The following is a 24,888-nucleotide window of genomic DNA, read 5'->3' as shown; positions in this document are numbered from 1 at the left end:
ATAAAGGGCGCAAGGGGGTGAATGTGACTGTAAAAAATAATAATAATAGGTAGCACAAGACAGATCTTTGTGCTTCCCTGGTGGCTCAGAGGTTAGTCTGCCTCCGATGCGGGAGACCCAGGTTTGATCCCTGGGTCAGGAAGATCCTCTGGAGAATGAAATGGCAATCCACTACAGTATTCTTGCCTGGAGAATCCCAAGGACAGAGAAGCCTAGTAGGTTACAGCCCACGGGGTCGCAAAGAGTCAGACACGACTGAGCGACTTCACCTTAATAGTACTTTATATTGATGGTGTTAGTGGTACACAAATCTACACATGTGATAAAATGACATAGAACTAAACAAACCTATTGTTCTAACACCAAGTTCAAGGTTTTGGTCTTATACTATAGTTAGGTAAGCTTTAACTATTGGTGGAACTAGGTGAAAGGTACATAGGACCTCTCTGTCCTTGAAACTTCCTGTGAATCTATTATTTCAAGATGGAAAGAAAAAAAATCAAGTCACTGTCACTACTATAACCTGTGAATATGTCAGGTTATATGGCACAGGGGAATTAAGGTTGCAGATGGAATTAAGTTTGCAAATCAACTAACCCTGAGATGGGGAAATAATTCTGTCCTGTTCATCCAAGTCGGAGAAGGCAATGGCAACGCACTCCAGTACTCTTGCCTGGAAAATCCCATGGATGGAGGAGCCTGGTAGGCTGCAGTCCAGGGGGTTGCACAGAGTTGCACACGACTGAGCGACTTCACTTTCACTTTTCACTTTCATGCACTGGAGAAGGAAATGGCAACCCACTCCAGTATTCTTGCCTGGAGAATCCCAGGGACAGGGGAGCCTGGTGGGCTGCTGTCTTTGGGGTCACACAGAGTCGGACATGACTGAAGTGACTTAGCAGCAGCAGCAGCAGCATTCATCCAAGTAGACTCAATGTAATTACCAACTTCTTTAAAAGTAGAAGAGGGAGGCAGGAGAGTGAGCTATCAGAGAAGGAGACATGACAATGGAAGCAGGATTGAAGTGATGCAATGTAAGGAATCAATCCATTATTGCTGATTTTGAGAATGTAGGGAAGCCATGAAACAAGAAATGTAGGCAGAATCTAGAAGCTGGAAAAGAAAAGGAAATGGAGTCTCCCCTACAGCCTCCAGAAAGGAATACAGCGCTGCTCATACCTTAATTTTACCCCAGTGAGACCTATTTCAGATTCTTCACCTCTAGAATTGTAAGATAATAAATTTATGTTGTTTTAAACCACTGAGCTTTTGGTAATTTGTTACAGTAGCTACAGAAAACTAATACAATCACCAACTAGGAGTTAAAAACTAACCCACTCAAAGATGGCTTTTTGCAGAGTACATTCAATTCATTAGTCAGAAGTGAATAACTAAGGACTGTAATCTTGAGTTATATATATTGTAATCTTGAGTTGTATATATTATATATATTGACCATGGCTATATACCATGGCTAATGCAATCTGCAATTCCATATCACCAATGATATCAATAATAGAAATCTTGCCTCATAATCGCAGGGAAAAGAAATATGTTACTCCTTATTAAGTGGGGCCTGCTAAGGCAATGCAAACATAAGAATAGAAGCATTTGTGCCATGGAGGCTGGAAATCTTGTTTCAGTTTCAGTTCAGTTCAGTTCAGTCGCTCAGTCGTGTCTGACTCTTTGTGACCTCATGAATCACAGCACGCCAGGCCTCCCTGTCCATCACCAACTCCCGGAGTTCACTCAAACTTGTGTCCATAGCGTTGGTGATGCCATCCAACCATCTCATTCTCTGTCGTCCCCTTCTCCTCCTGCCCTCAATCCCTCTCAGCATCAGGGTCTTTTCCAATGAGTCAACTCTTCGCATGAGGTGGCCAAAATACTCTTTCCAATGAACACCCAGGACTGATTTCCTTTAGGATGGACTGGTTGGACCTCCTTGCAGTCCAAGGGACTCTCAAGAGTCTTCTCCAACACCACAGTTCAAAAGCATCAATTCTTCGGCACTCAGCTTTCTTCACAGTCCAACTCTCACATCCATACATGACCACTGGAAAATTCATAGCCTTGACTAGACGGACCTTTGTTGACAAAGTAATATCTCTGCTTTTCAATATGCTATCTAGGTTGGTCATAACTTTCCTTCCAAGGAGTAAGCATCTTTTAATTTCATGGCTGCAATCACCATCTGCAGTGATTTTGGAGCCCCCCAAAATAAAGTCTGACACTGTTTCCACTGTTTCCCCATCTATTTCCCATGAAGTGATGGGACCAGATGTCATGATCTTAGTTTTCTGAATGTGGAGCTTTAAGCCAACTTTTTCACTCTCCTCTTGTCACTTTCAACAAGAGGCTTTTTAGTTCCTCTTCACTTTCTGCCATAAGGGTGGTGTCATCTGCATATCTGAGGTTATTGATATTTCTCCAGGCAATCTTGATTCCAGCTTGTGCTTCTTCCAGCCCAGCGTTTCTCATGATGTACTCTGCATATAAGTTAAATAAGCAGGGTGACAATATACAACCTTGACGTACTCCTTTTCCTATTTGGAACCAGTCTGTTGTATCATGTCCAGTTCTAACTGTTGCTTCCTGACCTACGTATAGGTTTCTCAAGAGGCAGATCAGGTGGTCTGGCACTCCCATCTCTTTCAGAATTTTCCACAGTTATTGTGATCCACACAGTCAAAGGCTTTGGCATAGTCAGTGAAGCAGAAATAGATGTTTTTCTGAACTTTCTTGCTTTTCGATGATCCAGCAGATGTTGGCAATTAGCTAGAGAGAATTTTCTCCTGTGTTAGTAAAGAGGGCATTTATACTTATTTTCTAACAGGGGGTATGTAGAAATCATAGGAAAAAATGCATTAAATTAGAAAAAGGATGGGGTTAATAAACTTGGTAAAAAAAAAACTCAGCAGAAACAAAGCTAATTTTTTATAATGCAGGAGAATCTGTTTTATTCTTTTCTCTTCCTCAGTATCCTAGTGCTTAGCATGTAGTAGATGCTCAATAAATGTTTGCTGAATCGAGTTAGAAATGATCAATAATGGATCCTTTCAGATTTAGAATTCCATTAGTCCTCATACTCTGCCATACTCCAAACTGCTAAGAATAGAAACAAAGGGACAGGCAAGAAACACTTATTCATAGATAGGAATACTACGTATTTTTACCATTGCATTTGCATTGCAAATTCTTACCATTGCATTTGCATAGCACATATGTGGCATGCTTGCAGAGGTTAAGGAGCATTGCCTTTAATATATAATGTTGAAGTGTGAAGTGAAGTCACTCAGTCATACCCGACTCTTTGCGACCCAGTGGATTGTAGCCCACTCAGGCTCCTCTGTCCATGGGATTCTCCAGGCAAGAATACTGGAGTGGGTTGCCATTTCCTTCTCCAGGGGATCTTCCCAACCCAGGGATCGAACCTGGGTCTCCTGCATTGCAGGCAGACGCTTTATCCTCTGAGCCACCAGGGAAGCTCCAGAATGGCTAACATTGCAAAAGGCCCATGAGTCCCAACGGTCCTTATGAAGATATCTGGACACCACCTCCCTCTCTGGCTCCATCAACATACTTAACAGTCAGTGCTAGCAAGAGTTTCCTATTTTTGTCAAGATAAAATTTCTCTTTGGCTAAGAGAAATATATAGAAATAGAAAACTGAAGAGAGAGCAATGGAGGCAAGTAAGTGTGAGTGAGCTTTTATGTAATGTATTTTATATATTAATAATGAACTTGCAGAGGTTGAGTGTTGAACAAAATCTGAAAGTTAACAAGTCAAAGATTTAGAGAAACTAGCCCTGACTTGGCTTTGGTGAGAACAGTAATGGCAGAATGAGTAATAAGTGACTCTTTTTCATAATAAAAAGAATGCCTGTGAAGGCTAATCAGAAAAATGCTTATAACAGTAGCTGAGAGCTGTGAACCACAAGTATACTAATACCAGGCTTTTTTGAAAGAGTCGTCTTCATGTCTCCCCTTTCAAGTTACCTTGACGATGACAGTCATGCAACAGGAATTCGTGTAACAACTGGGCAAAGGCTAGTGCAGACGTTTTTAACTCACAATGCATGGCTGTACTCCCTGAAAATGCATGAAAGTGTCATATCTTTAAATTAGCACAATTCTGAAAAGAGTATCCTTGACATTCATCAAATTTTCAAAAGGGTTCATGCCAAAAAAAAGGTTAGGAACCACTGAGCTAGACAGTAATGGTCCATTTTTTCTACTCCCCTACTTAGTAAAACTCTTCTTCAGAATGTGTTCTAGTAACTTAGTAAATAAAGAGACAGAGGGTCTCTGTTCAAGCAAGTTGCAGAGACCTGGTCTCTGGGTTAATAAATCACATGGATGCCTAGAATGACGTGGAAAATATTGGAAAGGAAGATGGGAAGAATTCATTAGCACCACAAAATTTAAGTTACTGCAATAGGCAGGAAAGAAAAGATCATTATTGACATTTCAACTCAAATTCACATGTAGATTTCACCTATGGGATCATCCTCCTGCCACCTCACCAGGTTCTGGACAGTCTCCTAACCCCTAGATATCAGCTGATAGGTATGTGTTCAGGAAATGCGGACTCATTTGACAGTGGCCTAAGTAAAGCTCAATTATGAAGAGGAAGCTTGTAAACATTTGCAAAAGCAACTCTAAATGGCTTCACATTTTCTTCTTGTCTACATTATTTCTTTTTCCATAGCAAGCCAGATTTGGCCTGTGGGCTATAGTCTGTTTTGACTCTGGCCCTAGATCAATGAAAACCAATCATAGATACTTAAGACTGGAAGGCAGTTTAAAAAGTTGTCTTGTCCATTACAGAAAAAACAAATGGAAATATACATAATATATGTAATATATATATATATATATATATATATATATATATATATATATATTCCATTCATATATTTGTATATTTGGCAAGACCAATATCTGGCAAACTATTCTGGACACAGAAGTACCTGTGAACTTCTCAAAACATGTTCTAAAAAGAAATTAACACAACACTGCAAATCAACTATACTCCAATTCAAAAAATTTTTTTAAAAAAGAAAAGAAGAATTTTTCTTGATTTCACTTCAGGACCCTGGTTTCGATCCCTGGTCAGGGAACTAAGATGCTACATGCTACAGGGAGGGCTAAATAAATATTTAGAAAAAAAGAAATCACACCTCAGTTGCTACCACCCTTTTTTGTCTTACAACAGTTTATACTATGGTCAGGATGATCTTTCTAAACCTAAATGCCTTCTGATATGCTTTAAGCCTATAAACTATTACCAGTCTTTCATGAAAGAACAGCCACTCTCCAGCAAGCAGACCACAGCCATTTGTGTGTGCATGTGTGTGTATGTGCATGCACAAATGCATTTTGGAGGGATATCTTTAGACCCGATAATCTAATTCCATCAAGCCCAAAGCTTGAATTATTTCTTGTATTCTTATCCTCCAGAAAGACTTCTTAGCTAGGAAAAAGACAGACTGAACTAGTTAAGGGATTATGACATTTTCAAAGCTCATTCAGATTTTACAAATATAACCATCTCCCTAAATCAAGAAGCATATTTGACTTAAAAGTGACCATAGAAACTTTTTGTCCAAAATGGGACACTTGAGAGTAAAATAAGTATGCTGGGACAACCAGGTATAATCAACAACATATGGCCACCCTACTTACAGTCTTCCATAGAAGAAACACTTTAACTTACTCTCAACAAAATGAATCTCTATTCCTTGTTGTCAATGGAGGATGGCTTAACACTACTCTAGTAGTCATGCCCACAGTATAATCTTGTTCTCTAACCACTAAACCTCCCCAAGTTAAACATTAGGAGCAACTTCTTGCTTAGGCTAGCCATATAAAACTTAAGATAGGCTATTGAGGGAGAGAGGTATAACTTTTAAATGGGATTTGGGGGTTTTTGAGAAAATCGTAAATGATTAATTATATCAAAATCACCCTACTGAAGATGGAGAAATGACTTATTGAAGCTCCTTTTAGAAAAATTAAAATTATGTTCATAGTAGGATCCTGAAGACATCAGTCCTTTTTCTACCGGAGAACAAGAGAGGGAAAGATATTGAGCCACAGTGCTTATCTATAGAAAATGAGACCAAAAGGAACACATTCCTTAGCAGAGGCCTGCAAATCACAGTAGGCAATGAGGGACTGGCCCCACCCTCAACTATAGCTGGCCCAGAAAAGGCCTTACCATCAGTAAAAGGCAGCTTCCTCCCACACTCCACTTTCCTGGTTGACCCCACCCCAGATCACATTCCCCAACATTTAATGCGCTACTGTGGCACAAGGACAGTGTTGTTTGAGAAAAGAAGAAAGTTCACCTCTGCCTAAAATGAAATTTTCTGGGAGAGAGAAAAGGTCTGAGGTTAAAGGTAGCCTCGAGTGACACTGTTTTGTCTAGTCCCCTTTGTTTTGTTTCCAAGCAGCCCTGGAGAAGTGGCATGAAGAGCCCAACCAAGTTCTTTGTGTCTAACCATATGACATTGGGTTTGAAAAGGTGTTTTCTGGTTGAGAAACTGTCAATTAGGGAGCTAGCTGATGGGCTACTTTTCAGAGGAGGCAATGGGGAAAAAAAAAGAAAATGTCCAACTCTGAAGTTTTTATGATAGGAAAAGTAGGAAAGCCAGATGACCTATTCCTTAGTATATCATTTCCCTTCCCTATCATCTACTTTAGTTCTTCTTTCCTTTTGCTTACTGCAAGAAGGAACACCTAAACCATACATGTGCCACCAGATAAATAAGTTTAAAGATAATATAACAGAATCAAAGGCCAATTAGAATCTCCTTTTATCCCTTTACTAAGGGTTTGGAGAAAAACAAAGTATTCACTAGAACTGGACTTAGGAACACAGAAACTGCAATCAATGGTTCTTTGGTTAGGCTGGTACCTCTCCTAAGCAAATTCTTCTGTGTAACTGGGATCTCTACCAGTGATTGTGTCAGAAAGTCATGAGCATGTATGTTTAAAACCGAGCCCTTATCACTTTTTTCATCTCTCTTCTCTCACCTCCTAAACACAGGCAACACCGCCACATCTTTAGCTGTCTCTGTTCACTGAGTAGTTTACAGGTAATCAGACAATTGTGAAAAAAAGAAAAAGGGAAGAGAGTCGGACTGAATAAAACGGAGAGAAAGCAGCAGTGTGCTGTACTTGTTTGACTTTGGCAACAGGGTGTAATAGGTTTGCTTGTGTGTGTGTGTTTCAAAAAGCATTGATGCATCGAATATTTATTCACTGAACAGGTTGATTTATTTAACAGACTTGATATATGTCAGATTCTACCATGTGCTTACATAATTGTTACCCATTTATCAGAGCTGTTATTTAGCCAAATATTTGTTTTAAAGGCATTTTCCTTTAAATGACTTTCTCTAGCCCACTGCACAAGCAATCCATGGTTCATTTTAATTATGTAATGTTATGTTACATTATGTTAACAACAGCTATTTGGTGGAGGTCTCTGAAATCTCATCTTCCAGGGCCATTTCCATCTCCACCCAAAATCTATTTCTTTTTCCCCTTGTAATAAATTTCTGGTTAAAATCACATCATAGGGAACATTTAAAAACTATGTACAATGCTTTTTCATGTTATGTTATTTTACACTTTTGATTTCCAGAAAAAAAATGCAGTTTCTCAACATTCTGCTAAAATCACAGATCTGAATATTAATAACCTAAAAAACTGGCTATAAGGACAAAAGTATGATTGTGTGTGTGTTGAGGGTGTGTGTCTGTGGGGTGTGGAAAAGCAGTTGGAACAGCAATGGGAGAGCTAGGTGGATAATTAAAATAAGAGAAAGTAAATGGAATCAAATTTCAAAACAAATTTTGTTGAATCACCCTTCTCCATCTGAATACATGTGCAGAAAGAATTATATTTTTTCAACTCAAATGCATTCAGTTTATCTAGATTCTGTGGGAGGTAAAATATTAGAAGGTATTTCCAAGAAACAAAAATGTTTAATCACTAGCTGCCATGCCTAGTTTGAGTTCCTCTACTGTAAATATGCCATCTGCAAAGGCAAGAGGCTTGTTTTGACCTCCCAGGTCAAGAAGTGTGGGGACTAGTAAAGATGAGGTGTGGGAGGGAGGAAGGGAAATCCCACCATCACACAAGTGAATCTCTGACCTAGTAAGCAAATACGTTTGTGTTGTTACTGTTGGGTAAAATGTACAAGTCTTCCAGAAATTAGACACTGTAATAAAAATGTACCAGCCCAAATTTAAATTGCTCACTAGACAGATGGTTAATTATATTCACAGCCACATATTTCACTGGGATAGAGTTTCAGACACTCAGCCAGTTTTATTTGATTAGCCGGTTTCCCAGTTAATATGTAAAATGACAGTTACTTAGGGCTTTTTTGTTACCTTCTAAAAATATATTTTAAATAAGTATAAATTCTCAGCCATGAGAATTTCATGGCTGTAAGTAAAACGTTTGGTCATGTTAACCTATGTGTAAAAGATGTAAGAGAGATTCATCCCTCGAAACCCGAATGGTCTCTATAGTTCAGAGAAGACCATTGGAGCACATTTTCTCACCAAGCAAAATATCTCCGCAACTATCAGCACACTCTTCTCCACGATCAAAAACAACAGAAGAGATATTCAAATCCCAGGGTAAAGTGTTTTAGATGCTTTTTAAAAACAGCCCTGAGAGGCCTACACACAAATCATGTCTTTGCAGATAACAGTGCAGAAAATGGAACGCTAGGAAAAGGCCACAGAGCTAAGTATATTGCTGTGCACAGAATTCAACAATATGCTGGGAGCTGAAACCCAGAAGCAAAATACCAAGCCCACTTATTCCAAAATGCAAACAGAAGCTTGAAGAAAATCAAATGTGTTGGTGTCGAAATGGGGATGCCATTTTTTTTCTCTCTCTCTCTCTTAGAAAAAAAGAAAACCTTGGGCGGGTTATTCGATCCCTCATGGATCAGACAGAAGCAGTCATGCTGAAACCATTGGATTCCTCAGCAGAACGGCGCCAACTCAGCGGCGCGTTTTCCACACTTTCCCAGAGCCTGGCCCGACTCCCCGTGTGGGCTCGAGGCCTCCCCGCCCCACCGGGTGTGAGAGAGCGGAGCGGCGGTGTGCTGCCGGGAGCGGCAGAGTGAAACGCCAGAAGCCACGCAGGAAAGCGTCGATTCGACTGCCACCGAGAGCGGGAAGGGGCAATGGGCCAATTACGCAAAGGTGACATGCCGCGTGGGGCTCTTTAGGGCTCCCAACTTAGACCTGCCCACGGCCCTGGTCCGGTGGCGAGTGTTCAGTGGCGCTCTGTGGTCGCCAGTGCAGCCCAGCGGACACGGAAGGTGTCGGCAACGGCGCTTCTCACCTTTGGCCCTGACTCCTGGTCGCGGCCGCCTCGTGGGTTTGCCCGCTGACACCGGAGAGTGCAGTGTTAGTGCCCGTTCCCCAGCCAGGATCTTCCTGGCGCCGGCCCGCAAGGAGGCGGCACTCAGCTGGTCCCCGCCGCCCCGCTCTGAGCGCTGTGGCTCCGGCCCGCTCGCTTCCCCTCCCCCTCGCCGCCACCCCCTCCCCCGGCGCAAGCACACAGGCCTTTCCTAGATTACAGTGCCTGTCGGGGCTAACCGGGATCTCTCGCCCTCGCGGCCTCACTCCCTCATATACAGACAGACACACGCACGCCATTCTCACACAGACGTCCTCCCTTCTGTTTCCCCTTCTTCCTCTTCTCGCTCGGGTTCCCCCAACGCGTTCCACCCCCTGCAGCCGCCACCCCGCGTCAACCGGGAAGCCGGCGAGAAAGGCCGGGGGCTGGATGGCAGCGCTTGTACTCACCTCCCAGGCCGACTCCGGAGACACGCGTCGCCGGCGGACTCAGGCAGCTGGCGCTGGAGCTAGCGCGGCCGCAGTCAAGGCTGGGCTGCTCCCGTCGCCGCAGCTGCTCAAGCTGTCCCCTCCGCCGCTGTTGCTACTGCTGCCGCCGCCGCCGCCGCCTCTGCCTCAGCTCCATGCGCCGGGCCCGCCAGGTGGACGCGCCTCTCTCCCTCAGGCGCCGCCGCCGCGGCGGTGCTGGATGGTTTCAGAGCTGTCTGGTTATGGCCCTAAAACTCAGCGTCTCAGTGGCCGCCGGCTGCTCCTGAGGTCCGCTCTTCTAGTGCCCCGCCGCCTGCTCCGGCCGGGGCTATCTCACCAGTGGGCTGCGCGCACGGCGCTGGAGCCTGCTGAGTGCCGTGGCTGCGGCCGTCCGCAGGAGGGAGAGAGGAGGGCGGCTGCTACTGCCGCTATCGCTGTTAAAGCTATTGCTAAATGCTGCTACTGTCGCTACTGCCACTGCTGTGGCGGCGGCTGCTGCTGCTGCTGCTGCTGATGCTACTGGTTTTCCTGCCCGGGTTCTCCCCCTGCCTCTTCCCCACTCCTCCTCCCCCCCTCACCCCGCTCACTTTCTCCACCTCCTCCTCCTCCCCCTTCTCCTCCCTCGCCGCTTTTCTCAGAGCCTCTGCGGGCGCTGCCTGGTCTCCTCTTCTCCGTGAGCTGCCTCTGCCCATTCAGAAAGGTGCCCAGAGTGGGATTGCCTCGGCTGCCACCATCGCTATTGCCCCTGCCATTGTTTCCTCCAACACCGCTGTTCTTGCTGGACCCGTTCCCCCCTCTACCTCCCTTGCCTACCACAGCCCTCCTTTTTCCTCACGCGCTCTTTACCCTCTCTACAGTCCCTTCCCATGTGCCCCCTCCCACTTTGTCCGTCTGTCCCTCCCTCCCCTCAGGCACCCGGGAGCGCGCACTGCGCGGCCACCTGTCATAAAGGGCGCGCACCCCCTTCCCCACCCCCACCCCGCCCCCACTTTTATTCTCGCAGCCAGTCCAGTCCACCGCGCCAGTGGCGCGTTCTTCCCTGGCAGACACACAGCTGGACATCACTCTTCCACGCCTTTTAGGGTAGTTATGTGTACAGAGAGGGCGCTCTGAAGTTTGGGGAAGAATATTTCAATGTTCAAAGGAGACGCTTCTCCCACCAAGCGTCTAACCATTCAACCTCCACCTACCCTTAACTTCAGAGTCTAGGCCCTCAGGAGGGTGGGTTGTGTTGGAAGAGCTGGATGGAGGGCCATTTTCCAGAGAACTGGAGATGGCTGGGGTTTTTTTTTGTTGTTTTCTGTTTTTGTGTTTTGTAATAAAGAAGAGAAGGAGGGAACATGAATATGCCTGGAAGGAAATGGGATGTACCTGACTGCTGTCCTAGAGAAATCTCTTAGGTGGTCATTTACCATCAGAATTCATGGGAACCCAACAGGAAAAGCCAGCGATTCGAGAGCAACTTGGAAGGGACCATTCAGCACTCCTGGAACCCTGAGTGTAAGGTTGGGGCCTAAGCCCCTGAGTCATCACCACTAAGAACCAGGGCAAATGATGGAAAGGTGAAGTGCTAGAACAGAAGGTACAAAACTAAGCTACTTTCTGTGCACTTGTTCCAGCAAGCCTTTACCAAAGCACAGTTTCTCCTATCTGGCAAGGCCCAATTTCAGATGTATTTGCTGCCACAGCTGCAACTTCATTTTGCTGCCAAGGTTCAGGCTTTGAGACCTTATATATGCAACTCTCACCATCACCCTCAGTAGAACCTCTATGACCTGTCACACAACCCTTCTGCACAGATTGGGAGGGTCTGTTTCCCTTTCCCTGGCAAAGCAGGAAAGACAAATGTTCTAGATATCCCATTGCCAACAAGGTCTGTGTTACCTTTTCTAGTCTAGAGCACTCTCCATTGAGTCTTTCTTCACTGAGAAGTAAAGAGTCTGAGCACAGGGAGTCCTTTTACAATTCCTCATCTCCATGCCTTGGGTTCTGCCATTCCACCTGCTTGGAACACTCTTGTCCTTTCTCCCTATCATTTTATATCTGTTAAACTCATCCATAAATAATAGCTCATCTACAAGTAATTGATAATTATTGAGCTCCTAATATGTGCCAGATTCTATGCTAAGCAATTTACATGAATTATTTTATTTAAGCCTCACCAGTCCCTGGTGGCTCAGAGGTTAAAACGTCTGCCTGCAATGCAGGAGACCTGGGTTCAATCCCTGGGTCGGGAAGATGCCCTGGAGAAGGAAATGGCAACCCACTCTAGTATTCTTGCCTGGAGAATCCCATGGACGGAGGAGCCTGGTGGGCTACAGTCCATGGGGTCGCAAAGAGTCGGACACGACTGAGCGACTTCACTTTTCTCATTTCTTTTCAAGCTTCACAACAAACAATTTTATTATTCCCATTTTACAGATGAGAAAATTGAGTCACAAAGAAAGTACATATATGTACTTGAGAATAAAAAGAATATCTTCTTTATCTTGCATTTGCCAGGCACTGTGAGAATATATTTGCATCTTTCAGGTACCTTGGTAAATGTGAAAAAAAAAAAATATTTGGCCTTTTCCCTCAAAAACAAACAAAAAGGTTAAACATGTGAAATGCCATCTCTCTCTTGGCTGGATCTCAGTGGCCACAATGGATTGCTATTTTCCCATTGTTGGAAAGCATGTTGTTTTCACCTGTATTAACCGCATATGCTAGTTTTCCTTTTAGAATTAGTCACTTTTTAGTTACCAGTTCTAATTTGTGTCAATGACTTTCACCTAGAGAGTACCAGGAACACACCCAAAGTTGAACAAGTTAGGTTTATTACTTGTTATGGTGAGGGAGAATGCACACCATAGATGTTATGGGCTGAAGTGTTTCCCCTTCCAAATTCATATGTTGAGCCCTAACTCCTAAATACCTCAGAATGTATTTGGAGCTGGATCTTCAAAGAGGTGATTAAGTTAAAATGAAGTGGCTAGGGTGAGCCCAAATCCAATATGACTGGTGCCCTTATAAGAGGAGAGAATTTGAACATACAAAGAGACACTAGGGGCACATGAGTACAGAGAAAAGATCATGTGCAGACAAAACAAGAAGGTAGCCATCTGCAAGGCAAAGAAAGAAGTCTCAGGAAAAACCAAATATGCCAGCACCTTGATCTTGGACTTCTAGCCACCATAGAACTGTGATAAAAATTTTAAACCACTCTGTCTGTGGTATTTTGTTATGGCTGCCCTAGCAGACTAATACAATATGAAACTACGAGATGTCTTAGTAAAGCAGTGGTAGAAAGGACTTATTACAGGATTTGGGCTTTGGTTGGGTGATTTGGGAGAGAATCTAAGAAAGTAGGGGTTCATTCTATATTGAATGCTATAAGAAAGCAAGGGCAATTCTATGATTGTGTATCTTAATATATCTTATCTATAGGGAAAGTGATTATAGTGAGATTAAAGTGAGAATTAATCTTTTGTGGGTGGCACAGTGACCTTGTCTTTGTCTGTTCTTAGACTAAGTTATGAGGCAGATTTGCTTTCTCTCACTGTTTCATGTTCTCAAGGTAACACTGTCTGATGTGGATATTTTGTGAAATTGTTTACATCCAGCAGGAGAAAAATATGGCCTACCTGTGCCTATCTGTGAGCGCTAGGTCAGCTTTCAGATGTCAAGAGCTGCTTTTTTACCTTTCTCATATGTGACTACTTAACACCATTCATTAGTTGTAACTAACTTGGCCTTAGGCAAGTTACTTCTCTGTGCCTCAGTTGTCTTACCTATACTTGAGGGAAATTAAACATAGAATAGTTGTGGGAACTATAAACAGAGGAATATATATAATGTTCTTAGAACAGGGCTTGCAACACAGGCAGCATTCATTGAATATGGGCTATTATCCATTTATCTCTTCTCCAACATACCATTTAGCATGAATTACATGTAGTTAGATGTTGATACCTGAGAAGGCAATGGCAACCCACTCCAGTACTCTTGCCTGGAAAAACCCAGGGACGGCGGAGCCTGGGGGTCTATGGGGTCGCACAGAGTCAGACACGACTGAACCAACTTAGCAGCAGCAGGTGTTGATACACTCTCTCTTACTGGACTATAACTTCCCTGAGGACAGGAATACTGTCTATTGCCATAGTAATAACAGATAACTCTCATTGAGTGCTTTCAGTGGGCCTGGCACTATTGTTAGATGTAGTTACTCCAAAAAAAACTTCAGAGGCCCCATCCTTACCTGTAGGCTAGCCTAGGTGTCCTCCTCTATGCTCCTACAGCACCTATGTTTATCTTAATCACTATACTCAAAGTACGATACTGATGCTATCTGCTTATGTGTCTTCTTCCCTTTCTATACTATTCAGTTATAAAGGGGAGAGTAGGTACTTTTAAAATTTACAAATAAAAATTCTATATATTTAAGTGTACAATATGATATTTTGATAACATGTATACATTTTGAAATGATTACCACAATCGAGCTAATTAACACATCCATTAACCAGTCAATGATCATACCAGTCAATCCTAAAGGAAATCAGTCCTGAATATTCATTGGAAGGACTGATGCTGCAGCTGAAACTTCAATACTTTGGCCACCTGATGTGAAGAGCTGACTCATTGGAAAAGATCCTGATGCTGGGAAAGATTGAGGGCAGGAGGAGAAGGGGATGACAGAGGATGAGATGGTTGGATAGCATCACCTACTTGATGGACATGAGTTTGAGCACGCTCCAGGAGTTGGTGATGGACAGGGAAACCTGGCTTGCTGCAGTCTATTTGGGTTGCAAAGAGTCAGACATGACTGAGCGACTGAACTGAGTGAACACATCCATTACCTCACATAGTTATGATTTTTTTTTTGATATGGTGAGAACACAATATCAAATCTCTTAGCAAAGTTCAAGTATAAAATACAGTATTATTAACTACAGTTACTGTGCTGTACATTAGATTTTAAGAACTTATTCACCCTGCATAACTGAAACTTTATACCCTTTGATCAACAGCTCCCCATTTCCACCATACTCAGCCTCTACTAGACACATTTTTGAGTTCAATATTTTTAGATTCCACATATAAATGAGATCATGGAGTATTTGTCTTTCAGTTTCTGGCTTATTTCACTTAGGATAATGTCCTCTAGGTTTATCCATGTTGTCACAAGTGGCAGAATTTCTTTCTTTTGTAGGGTTAAATAATATTCCATTGTGAATGGGTGTGTGTGTGTGTAATATTTTATTTATCCAATCATCCATCGACAGATATTTAGGCTGTTTCTGGAAATGAACCTGGATATCTTCAAGATACTAATTTCACTTGAAATCAGATACTTGTAACTTTGGTGCCCATGTTTTATCACAGTGCCCAGCACAATAGAGGTTCTGCATATAAAGGTATTCATTGGATTTTCAGTGCATTCTTTGCTTTGTCTGGAGTGGAACTCAGGTCAAAGTAGCTATCTTGTCTTAGCTCACATTGCCCCTTTCTCTGGGGTTTTATTGACTGAAAAAAGTAACAAAAGATCTCTTACATAGTGTTCTCCCTGTATGGTAGATCTAAAAGAGAGAATCACCATAAGATTTCAACGCAGGAAGGTGCTATTTGGGAACAACTAGCCCCTGCTATTTAACAGTGAATTGTAACATGTCCATTGGGACAAAGTGGAGTAATGAAGGAAACTAGGACCTAGACCTTAGGTTTTGACCTTAATTTTGCTGTTGACAGACCGTGGTATTCAGCAAATCACTGAACCTCTCTGACCTTCAATTTCTCCATGGGGGAAATATATAGAGCATAATCTCTTTATTCACCGGCTAATAGAGCTTGATAACAAAAATTAAAGAGTATTTACTGGAGTTTCTCTTTAAGAAAAATATTTACTTCTTCCATTATTTCCATGTTGCATGCTTGGATGACTCTTAACCTCTGGAACTGGTGTTCCAAAATGGCCACAGCCCTTCCAATGCCAAGCAAGTGCCATGAGTATTAAGGTTTTTCAGCTTGCCATACTCCCTAACAGTTCCACAATTCAGCCTATTCCCAGTGAAGCAGTGAAGGGAACTATAGTGCCTGGACATTTTGGAGACATAAGAGGGGTTTCTATACTGGAGTTGGACTCAAAGTTTCTTTCCATCATGCTGAGGAAAGACATAAGATGTTTTTCAACTCAAATTTATGTTCTACCATAGGGATAAAATAAGGTGAATGACAGAATAACATTATCATAGTATCACATGCATATACAAGGGCAGAAACTACCTTATTACTTTTCATATAATGTATCACCATTGTGCCCAGAGACTATGTAACAATCATAATAACAGCCTCTGGCTGGGACTTTATGGCACCTTCCCCTGGGGAATTCCAAAGAATGGCCCAAAGGAACTCAGGGGGTCCAAATTTGAGAGAGCAGTGAGTTAAAACCAACATTAGCTGTTCCTCTTATTTGAGGGGCAGCACCCAGCACATTGAGCGCTCCCATTAAATATAATGGAACTGACAAATTTCCTCAGTACCTCCTTCCTTTGTCCTAAACAGCATTAAGAAACTATAGCTTTCTCCATCCTGACAATAGACAACTGTGTCCTTTTTTACTTTCCCTAGAAGGGATCTTGAGAGTCCCTTGGACTGCAAGGAGATCAAACCAGTCAATCCTAAAGGAAATCAATCATGAATATTCATTAGAAAGACTGATGCTGAAGCTGAAGCTCCAATACTTTGGCCACCTGATGCGAAGAACTGACTCATTGCCCTGATGCTGGGAAAGATTGAAGGCAGGAGGAGAAAGCAACAACAGAAGACAAGATGGTTAGATGGCATCACTGACTCAAAGGACATGAGTTTGAGCAAGCTCCGGGAAATGGTGAAGGACAAGAAAGCCTGGCATGCTGCAGTCCATGGGGTCGCAAAGGGTCGGACACTACTGAGCGACTGAACAACAAAGGTTTGTCATAACTTTCCTCCCAAGGAGCAAGCATCTTTTAGTTTCATGGCTGCGGTCACTGTCCACAGTGATTTTGGAGCCGAAGAAAATAAAATCTGCCACTGCTGCCACTTTTTCCCCTTCTGTTTGCCCTGAAGTGATGGGATTGAATCCCATGATCTTAGATTTTTAAATGTTGAGTTTCAAGCCAGCTCTTTCACTCTCGTCTTTCACCTTCATTAAGCGGTTCTTTAACTCCTCTTCACTTTCTGCCATTAGAGTGGTATCATCTACATATCTGAGGTTGTTATCTCTCTGGGCAATCTTAATTCCAGCTTGTGCTTCATCCAACCCAGACAATGCAGAATGAGGGCTGAGAGAGAGAGATGAGAATAAGTCAGAGCCTTTTTGGTCAGGAGACCAAATGGGTTTGAAGGTTCCTGGGCATGTGCCAGGTAGGGGTGGCCCTGAGAGAGAAGAAGGACTGTGCTAGGCAGTGAGGAGAAGAGCATGAGGAAGTGCCAAGGAGGAATGGTCAACAGCGTATTTGGGAGCCAGTGACACGTCCATCATGGACAGGGATTGCTCTAAGGAGGAAGCCAAATTTGGATGTGTTGAATGGGTCCAAATCGGGGAAGCTTTGGAATTGTACAGCATTTTACCCTTGAATTATTGTTCTCTACTTTATACTGAATAAATGTGGAAAATAAAGATCATGGTCACACATTAGGTAGCTAGACAAGGCACTGAACTTTAGTGTTCAGATTATAGCAATGATAAACATTTGTGATTTATGATGGACTTTCATCATAATGACATATATCATGTCATTCTTTCATGACAATCTATTAAAAAAACAGTGCCCCACTGTGGACATTCCCCTCTTTGAAGCCTTAAAATGAACAAACAAAACCTGTTGACTGAGTTCATTGTTCTTCGAAGGTAGAGCTGGGTTGTAACATCTGGGATCACAAATCAAAGCCAAATGAGCAAAGTACTGATTCCAATCAAGTGTATCTAGGATGTCCTGCCCCCATTTTCCCATCATGCTCAGATGCCTTGGCTGTTGTATTCAAAGCCAGCCTAAGCAATGACAACTTCTCCCACTGAGTGCTTTCTCAAGATAAGCCTTTGAAATATGCTAAGACAGGCTGAGTGACTTAAAGTTAGAGAACTGAGGTTTGTAGAAAACTTTTTCCATCTTCAGTCGCCATGGGCCATTGGAGAAGCCCTAGATGAAGCCATAGGCCCTAAGTAAGGTGGGGGCTTCCCAGGTGATGCTAGTGGTAAAGAACCCGCCTGTCAATGCAGGAGATGAAAGAGATGGGTCTAATCTCTGGGTTGAGAGGATCCCCTGGAGGAGGGCATGGCAACCCACTCCAGTATTCTCACCTGGAGAATCTCACAGACAGAGGAGCCTGGCAGGCTACTGTCCATAGCGTCACAAAGAGTCGGACACGACTGAAAAAACTTAGCACAGCACAGCAAAGCACAGCACAGCGGTATGGGTGAGTGGTGAGGAAGTGTCCAGACTTAGAACAGGACCATGGACAGAGATCAGCAGGCATCTTTAACCAGATCCCACAGTGAAATGCAGCCCTCCATCATGTGGCTGTACATTCTGTGTTCTGTGGATAATGTATGGAATGTGTGATGTGGGTTTTGGGCTTCCTTGGGTTGGGCACCATCAGAGTGCCCTATACAGTGTGATCTCCCTCTCAGGACAGGCTCACAGGCTTTATTTAGTGTGGGAGGTAGTAGTAGTGTCAACTGTACACTGTTGGAAACTTCCGTGTAGTCTTGTGGTTTGAACAGTAGTCTTAGAGTAAGGAGACGAGCCAGACTGAGCTCAACAAACCCTAGAAACATCTGATTCAGGGCTTCTTGGACATGATTCCCTCTTCTCCTTTAAAGAAAGGACACTGAAAGACTCTTCTTCATATAAAATCCAGTACTCCAGAGTTTGCCTCATTCCCCAACTGCCACCAACCCAGGCAGAAGAAAGCAAGCTGAGCTTTGTTGTAGTAGAAAAACACTAAACTTGAAACAAATGACCTCGAGTTCTGACCCTTACTAATATAATCCTGGACAGTTTACAGAATCTTCTCAAAGCCACCATCTCTTCATTTGTAAAAAGGAGATAACAATTATAATCTCTACCTCACAGAAAGAAGTTTATGACTAAGGCTTGGCATATACAAGGATAAAATAAATGTGTCTGCTTGTGTACGTATTCTAGAAGTTCCTGAAATCTCCCTTTCTGCAGTAAATCTTTCCTAAGTCATTGATGAAGTTATGAGTTTCTTTCTGTCTACACTAGTAGTTCCTATTGTATCTTCCTTTTACTCTGTTATTAGCTGATACTCTTGTTGTTGATGTTGATAATGGTGGTGATGATGGTGAGATGATGATGGTGATAGTACAATGTGGTAAATAATGACTGTCTCAGATCATGGGACAAATAATACAGATAAAGGGAGAGTGAGAGAAGCTAGGAAGGAAACTAGCTCTGGTTGAGATTGATCCCTGACCTTCCCTGAACTAACCTATCCAGGTCCATCCATATAGGCAATCATGTCAAATCCCCAAGGACATTGCACTGGGGATTATGCAGCAAAATGTGTTGTCTAAGTAGATCCTCCCCAGAATGGAAGATGTGTTTCAAAAGAGTAAGTGCAGAATAATGCAAGAAAAGAGATGTTCCCACCCATCTAACACAAATGCTCCCTGAGCACTCTTTTTGGCTAAATACAAACCAATCTATTGGCATCTAGGAAATATCGAGTCAATACGCACCCAGAGCAGTGAGTGAGTGTCCTCACCTTTGTTAAAAACAAAAACAAAAACAAAAACAGGGTATTATCTCTTGTTACTTCAAACCTTCAAAATCTTCAATTGCTTCCTTAAGTTTGAATAATAAAATGTCAAAATCCCTAGGCTGATAACCATGAAACAGCTCCAATATCTTTCCAGTTCGATGTAGCTGGTGCTGCAATCACAAGAATATCTTCCATTTAATATGTCCATATCTTTGTTCACGCTTTTCTCTCAGCCTGGAATGCCCTTTCTGCACTTCTGCACATCAAAATCCTTCTCTTCCTTTAGGGTCCTTGAAGTGTCATGTCCTATCTAATGTCTTTCTTAAATCCCCTTGTATTATTTTCCTAGGACTGCTGCAACACATTACCACAAACTTGGTGGTTTAAAATGACATAAATGCATCATTTCACAGTAGAGGCCAGAATTCCAAAATCAAGTTGTCAGCAGGGCCATGCTCCCTCCAAAGGTCTAAGGGAGTATCTTTTCTTGCTTCTTCCAATTTCTGACATTCCTGGTATTCCTTCATTTGTGGCAGCATGACCATAATTTCTGCCTTCATCTTCATGTGACCTTCTTGCTTGTATCTCTGTATTGCTCATCTTCTTATATGGACACCTGTCGTTGGATTTAGATCCTATCTAGTCAATCCAGGATGATGTCATTGAGAGATATGTCATCACTTAAGACCCTTTTCCACATAAATTCACATCTATAGGTTTGAGGGGGTTATGACTTGGGTATGTCTTTTTGAGGAGGTCGCCATTCAACCAACTACATCCTCCAAGACTAAATCAATATACCTTTCTTTTGACCTTATACAGCATATTCTGTAATATATATTAGAGGTTTGTGAATACAATTCTGTCTCTCTGACCTGGGGGCAAATTCTGCAATGCCAGGGACTATGTATTATTCATTTCTGTGTAAGTCATCACTTATCCCAATGCTTGACATACAGCTGATGTTCAGTTGGTTATTGTCAACATTTTTAAATGGTCAACAGTTTACTTCTGGAATAGAGGGAAGCAGCTGTGGAAGGCAGGCTGGAGCAATAAAGTACTATTTATCAGAGTTATGATGTAGACTAAGTGCCTCTAGAAAAGTATTGGCTCCTCCATCTCCAGGAAGCAGTTGTTACTCCTTGCAGTTTTATAATCCAAGCAGCAAGAATTTCTTTAGAATTACCAATTCAAAGTATACTTTCCCCTTTAGCATATTTAACTGACTGACTATGTGCCAACTGTTAGGCTAGGCATGACACAGAGATACATAAATCCACAAGATATAGATATTTCCCTTTATGAGCTTAGTGTCTATCCAGAAAGGAAACATACATATATGACATTTATGAGGTCAGATACAAGCATCTGCAGATAGGTGTGACTGAGGGACTACTGTCAAAGATAAGTGAGAGAGTCATTTTGTTGTTGTTGTTCATTTGCTCAGTTGTATCCAACTCCCTGCACTCCCATGGACTGCAGCATATCAGGGTTCCCTGTCCTTCACTATCCCCCAGAGTTTGCTCAAATTCATGTCTATTAAAAGCAAGAGATGTTCCAGAAAAACATCTATTTCTGCCTTATTGACTATGCCAAAGCCTTTGACTGTGTGGATCACAATAAACTGTGGAAAATTCTGAAAGAGATGGGAATAGCAGACCACCTGACCTGCCTCTTGAGAAACCTATATGCAGGTCAGGAAGCAACAGTTAGAATTGGACATAGAACAGACTGGTTCCCAATAGGAAAAGGAGTACATCAAGGCTGTATATTGTCATCCTGCTTATTTAACTTCTATGCAGAGTACATCATGAGAAAGGCTGGACTGGAAGAAGCATAAGCTGGAATCAAGATTGCCAGGAGAAATATCAATAACCTCAGATGTGCAGATGACACCACTCTTATAGAAGACAGTGAAGAAGAACTAAAGAGCCTCTTGATGAAAGTGAAAGTGGAGAGTTAAAAAGTTGGCTTAAACCTCAACATTCAGAAAATGAAGATCATAGCATCTGGTCCCATCACCTCATGGCAAATAGACGGGAAAACAGTGGAAACAGTGGCTGACTTTCTTTTGGGGGGGCTCCAAAATCACTGCAGATGGTGATTGCAGCCATGAAATTAAAAGATGCTTACTCCTTGGAAGGAAAATCATGACCAACCTAGACAGCATATTAAAAAGCAGAGACATTACTGTGTCAACAAAGGTCCATCTAGTCAAAGATATGATTTTTTCCAGTAGTCATGTATATATGTGAGAGTTGGACTATAAAGAAAGCTGAGCACTGAAGAATTGATGCTTTTGAAGTGTGGTGTTGGAGAAGACTCTTGAGAGTCCCTTGGACTGCAAGGAGGTCCAACCAGTCCATCCTAAAGGAGATCAGTCCTGAGTGTTCATTGGAAGGACTGATGCTGAAGCTGAAACCAATATTTTGGCCACTTGATGCGAACAGCTGACTCATTTGAAAAGACCCTGATGCTAGGAAAGATTGAGAGCAGGAGGAGAAGGGGACGACAGAGGATGAGATGGTTGGATGGCATCACCAACTCGTTGGACATGGGTTTGGGTGGACTCTGGGAGTTAGTGATGGACAGGGAGGCCTGGCGTGCTGCAGTTCATGGGATCGCAAAGGGTCAGACACAACTGAGCAACTGACCTGAACTGAATTCAGTGATGCCATCCAGCCGTCTCACTGTCTGTCCCTCTGTTCTCCCCATGCCCTCAATCTTTCCCAGCATCAGGGTCTTTTCCAGTGAGTTGGCTCTTTGCATCAGATGGCCAAAGTAGTGGAGCTTCAGCATGAGTCCTTCCAGTGAATATTCAGGGTCGATTTCCTTTAGGATTGACTGGTTTGATCTTGCTGTCCAAGGGACTCTTAAGAGTCTTCTCTAGCACCACAGTTTGAAGGCATCAATTCTTTGGATCTCAGTGGTCTTTATGACCCAAATCTCACATCTGTACGTGATCACTGGAAAAAACCATCACTTTGACTACACTGATCTTTGTCAGCAAAGTGATGTCTCTGCTTTTTAATATGCTGTCTAGGTTTGTCATAGCTTTTCTTCCAAGGAGCAAGTGTTTTTTAATTTCATGACTGCAGTCACCATCTGCAGTGATTTTGGAGTCCACAAAAATAAAATCTGTCACTGTTTCCACTTTTCTCCCATCTGTTTGCCATGAGTTGATGGGACTGAATGCCATATCTTCATTTTTTAATGTTGAGTTTCAAGCCAGCTTTTTCACTTTTCTCTTTCACCCTTATCAAGAGTATCTTTAGTTCCTCTTTGCTTTCTACCATTAAGGTGGTGTCATCTGCATATCTGAGATTGTTGATATTTCTCCCAGCAATCTTGATTCCAGCTTGTGATTCATCCAGCCTGGCATTCTGCATTATGTACTCTGCATATATGTTAAATTACCAGGGTGACAATATACAGCCTTGACATACACCTTTCCTGACTGTGAGCCAGTTCATTGTCCCATGTCCAGTTCTAACTGTTGCTTCTTGGCCTGCATATGGGTTTCTCAGGAGACAGGTCAGGTGGTCTGGTATTCCCATCTCTTTAAGAATTTTTCAGTTTGTTGTGATCCACACAGTCAAAGGCTTAGGTGTAGTCAATGAAGCAGAAGTAGATGTTTTTCTGGAATTTCTCTGCTTTTTCTATGATACAACAGATGTTGGCAATTTGATCTCTGGTTTCTCTGCCTTTTCTAAATCCAGCTTATACATCTGGAAGTTCTCGGTTCATGCACTGTTGAAGCCTAGCTTGAAGGATTTGGAGCATTACCTTGCTACCATGCAAAATGTGTATTACAAATATTTGGGCATGTGTCCACTCTCACACTGAACTGAGAATTCCTATCTACTTGAGGGCAGGAAACTTGGTTCCTTCTCTTTGTCTCTCCATTCTTCAGGCATATATTTGTGGAATAAAATGTTTAAATTAGTGAATGAGCTGAAGACTTTTTGCATACTTTTATATCAACCATGGCCACACAGATGAGTACTCCTAGTGGATTCTTCCAAAGAACAGTTGATTCTCTTTTGGGCCTAGTTTGGTCAACATGTGTATCAACAACCAGATGAGGCTGGGCTAATTGCCAGCTCCTCATTCAATATGAGGTCACCCTGACCAGGACCACTGTCTCTACAAGAGGTTCAGTTCCAGGACTGGTGTGACCCTAAAGATAACCCATCCCATAGAAGATGCCCTCATGTCTCCTTGCCTGAAGTCAAATGGCCATAGAGAGGGAGGGGAGGTTAGAAGAGGAAATAGGAAGAGCAAAAAGGACAGTAGGGAAGGAAAGAGAAAGAAGACAAGGAGGGAAAGATGGGGTGGGGGGAAAAAGAGCTAGGAAGGAGGGGTAACAGAAATAAGCAGATGTGCCACCTTAAATCAGATGATGGATGTTTTAGGTATTAGCTAATTGTGCCATCCTCATGTAAAATAATATCCATTGAATTCTAGTCATACCCTCTGACTAACAATAAGCACCTGTGCCCTTTACACTTTGCAAGAATAGTAGCAAGGTACAGTTGACATAGGCTCTTGGTGTAAGGCAAATATATATTCAAGCCCTGAGATGTGTGACTTTGGGCATAGAACAACTCTCTGAGGCTCATTTTCCTCATATTTAAGATGAGAATAATATCTACTTTGAAAGATTGTTTACCTTACAAAGATTAGTGGTGCTATACATAAAGTGTTTGGTAAATAGGAGGTCAACAAATGATAGCTACTATTATTATGTGCTTTCAGGAGGCTGCATAGTGAAAACACACAGACTTCAGAGACAAATCAAGGTTTGAATCCTATTTATGCCATTACCAGCTGGATTTCACATCCTCTTTCTGAGAATTAACTCTGTCACCCTTTGAAGTGCTACCTAGGAAGTACAATATAAGAGGTAGAAGCATGGTCTCTGGAGTTTTAAACCTGGTTTATTGTGTAACCTAACATTTCAGAGCCCTAGTTTCCCCATTTCAAAAGTGGGGGGAATAAAAATAGTACCAATTTCCTAGGGTTGTTGTGAGGATTAACTGAGTTAATTTATGTCAAATGCTTAAAATTGTTTCTGGTAGATACTAAGATTTCAAAAAAATTACCTATTGTTATCCTAAAATACTTTCTACACTTACCATCTCATTTATTTCTCATGGCATCCTGTGAAACGTGTATTCCATTCTCATTTTACAGTTAAGAAAACTGACACTCAGGCCTCTTCAGACTCCTATAGGTAGTAAATGACAGAGCCCAGACTAAAAGGTGTTTTCTCAGTA

General features: G+C 42.4%; 1 non-coding gene across 1 annotated transcript; it reads right to left on the bottom strand.

The window, feature by feature from the left end:
• Positions 1-3,413: 3,413 nt before the first annotated feature.
• On the bottom strand, positions 3,414-3,485 carry TRNAC-GCA (transfer RNA cysteine (anticodon GCA)). Its single transcript has one exon. It is a non-coding gene; the product is annotated as a tRNA-Cys (tRNA).
• Positions 3,486-24,888: the final 21,403 nt, after the last annotated feature.

The sequence above is a fragment of the Budorcas taxicolor genome, chromosome X, assembly GCF_023091745.1.
Source record: "Budorcas taxicolor isolate Tak-1 chromosome X, Takin1.1, whole genome shotgun sequence".
Classification (NCBI taxonomy): Eukaryota; Metazoa; Chordata; class Mammalia; order Artiodactyla; family Bovidae; genus Budorcas; species Budorcas taxicolor.
Note: the sequence above shows the minus strand (reverse complement) of the source record. Positions and strands in the feature narration are given on the sequence as shown.